General features: G+C 48.2%; 1 non-coding gene across 1 annotated transcript; it reads right to left on the bottom strand.

Annotated features, from left to right (window-relative positions):
• Nucleotides 1-748: 748 nt before the first annotated feature.
• Nucleotides 749-821, bottom strand: TRNAV-AAC (transfer RNA valine (anticodon AAC)). Its single transcript has one exon. It is a non-coding gene; the product is annotated as a tRNA-Val (tRNA).
• Between the last annotated feature and the right edge of the window lie 2,240 nt (nucleotides 822-3,061).

Raw genomic sequence — 3,061 nt, 5'->3', positions numbered from 1 at the left:
TTAATCTTTCTTTAACGTGATAGTGTAGGAGGCTTCCCCATCACTCACGCTGGCTCCCCAAAGACAGCCGATGTGGGTGACTCTCTGAGTGACCCCCAAAGCAGATCCTGGGGCCTGTGCTTTGCGAGTCCTCTCTGCCCGGGCGCTGGTGGAACGTTTTCCCGTCTGGGTCCTCTGGCCCAGCGAATCCTGCTGGAAGGCGTTGGTTCTGCGATGCCCTGCGGATTCGCCCCAATGCCTTGTTGGCTCGGGGACCCTAGCGATGTTGCATAAAGAAGAGAAATATGTAAGTACACCACCGTGAGAAAGAGAGCTAAGGCCGAGCTGTCTAAGGCGCTAGATTAAGGCTGCAGTGTCTTCGGTTGCATAGGTTCGAATCCCACCACTACCATCTTTTTGTGATTTCTCCATTTTGTCCTCCCATGGGTTACAAAACGTTGGAACTCGCTTTGGGCCCCACGCTTTCTCGGGATCTGGATTCCATTTGGCAGCGCGCAACTGTCCAGTGGACGGGCTTTGTGCGAAGTTTGTCGGCGCTGCTGTCCGCAGCAAGTGAGGTGGGTTGAGTTCTTCCCAGGTGCCAACAGTTGAGGTACCACCTGGGGTGCCTCAACCGTTGAGGAAGGGCAACGGTATAAATACCCTTGATGGCCTGTTCTCCGTAACCAGGTGGAGATAGTGGTGGGGTGTTCCAGGCTAGTTGTCTGTGTAATTAACTTGAAGTAGTGAGGTGTAAAATAGAAAGTGCTGTTTCCGCCCGGTTTCGAACCGGGGACCTTTCGCGTGTTAGGCGAACGTGATAACCACTACACTACGGAAACTCGCTTGGGTGTCCAGGCCCATCACAATGAGGCACGACAACGGGCCCTATTTGATTTCTCACGGTGATTCTGAGCTTCCTCCATGCGTCCCTTTGAGCTTGGCTAATTGGCATAAGCACGCAAGAAAAGGACGTTTCAGCACTTGGAAGGCTGAGACGGATGGACGGCTGGAGCCCAGGAGGTCGAGGCTGCACTAAGCTATGTTTGCGCCACTGCACTCCAGCCTGGGAGACAGAGCAAGACTCTGTCTGGAAAGAGAGAAAAGAAAGAAAAAGCGAGCGAGCGAGAGAGAGACAGGAAAAGGAAGTTTTCATGCCCGACGTGGTGGCATAAGTGGGCATGGGAGTCCTGAGGGAAGCTGTGGTGGCGACCTCAGAGAGATGCGAGGCAGTCGAGCTGTCTGGGGTTGACAAGTGGGCGTGGGGTTGAAGAGCAGGGGCGCGCTGGCACCGTTTTCTAAGAGAAGAGACTTTCAGAAGAAGCTGCTTGGAGAATATGAGGCCATGAGTTCGTGAGTGGAGCTGGAGCTTGTGGGCCTGGAGAAATTGGAGTGGAATGAAAGAGGAACTAGCCCACAACACCATTTTCACTGTTCCATTGTTTGGTGGAGCTCTCGATTATCCAAGCAGCCACTGCGGTTGGACATCGAGGTTATTTTCCTCCCATCAACACTGTGCAAGCGTTGTGAGGCTCCCTCCGTGGCAGCATTTGGTACTTTTCACGTATTATGACGATATTTTTTTAACTTCTAGCCATTCTTCTGGGTATGTAGTATTTCCTCATGGTTTAAGTTTGCATTTAGCTGATGAGGAAAGATGATAAGCACTTTTTTCATGTGTATGACTCATTTTTTTTAATCTTCCACTGTAAGGTGTCTCTTAAATATCTTCCATTAAAGACAAAGAAACACACAACAAACAAGCAAAACTGGCCTGACATGGAGGCTCACACCTGTAATCCCAGCGCTTTGGGACGCCGAGGCTGGTGGGTCGTTTGATCCGATGAGTTCAAGGCCAGTCTGGGCAACATATTGGGACACCATGTCTACAGAAACTCCCAAAATTAGCCAGGAGTGGTGGCGCACACCTGTAGTTCCAGTAGCTACTCGGGAGGCTAAGGCAGGAGTATCATTTGAGCATGGGAGATTGAGGCTGGAGCAAGCAGAGATGTCACTGCTGCACTGCTGCCAGGACAACAGAGCAAGACCCTGTTCCAAACACACACACACACACACACACACACACACACACACACACACACACCCCAAACACTCTCCTATTTTTTTTTCTTTTAATCTGGAAACTTTTAAATTTTAGCTTGCATGTTTAAGTGTAAATTCTATTTCATATTAATTTTTTTGTTATAGTATGAAGTCGGGATTAAGGTTGATTTCTTTCCCCTGTGGAGATTCCATTGTTCCTGAACCAATTGTCCCCAAAGACATTATTTCCACATTGAATTGCGTTGGTACCTTTGGTGAAAATCAAATAACTGTATATGTGGACCCTAATATTTTTGTTCATTTTTCAGTTAAACATTTCAAATAGACCAGGTATGGTGGCTCACCCCTGTAGTCCAAGGGCTTTGCTAGGTTGAGGCAGGAGGACTGCTTAAGGCCAGGAGTTGGACACAAGCCTGTGCAACATAGCAAGACCACATCTCTACAACAGACAAACAAACAAAGTTAGCTGGGCATGGTAGTGCTTGCTTGTAGTCCCACCTAGCTGGGATGCTGAGGCAGGAGGATTGCTTGGACCCAGGAGTCCAAGGCTGCAGTGAGCTGTAATCACACCAGTGCACTGCTTCCTGGATGACAGAGTGAATCCCTGTCTCCAGATAAATAAATAAATAAATAAATAAATAAATAAATAAATATAAAATTTTACATTGTGTGAATATTCCATTTTTTCTATCCATTTATCAATGGATGATCATTTATTTTTTTTTCCACTACTTATTTTATTTTATTTCGAGATGGAGTCTTGCTCTGTCACCAGGCTGGAGTGCAGTGTTGCAATCTCGGCTCACTGCAATCTCTGCCTCCCGGGTTCAAACGATTCCCCTGCTTCAGCCTGCAGAGTAGCTGGGACTACAGGCGTGCGCCACTACACCCGACTCATTTTTTGTTTTATTTGTAGAGACGGAGTTTCAGCAAGTTGGCCAGGATTTCTCCATCTCCTGACTTTGTGATTCGCGTGCCTCAGCCTCCCAAAGTGCTGGGATTACAGGCGTGAGCCACC

The sequence above is a fragment of the Macaca mulatta genome, chromosome 6 (assembly GCF_049350105.2).
Source record: "Macaca mulatta isolate MMU2019108-1 chromosome 6, T2T-MMU8v2.0, whole genome shotgun sequence".
In the NCBI taxonomy this organism is placed as follows: domain Eukaryota; kingdom Metazoa; phylum Chordata; class Mammalia; order Primates; family Cercopithecidae; genus Macaca; species Macaca mulatta.
The sequence above is the reverse complement of the archived record's forward strand: the minus strand, read 5'-3'. Positions and strand labels throughout refer to the sequence as shown.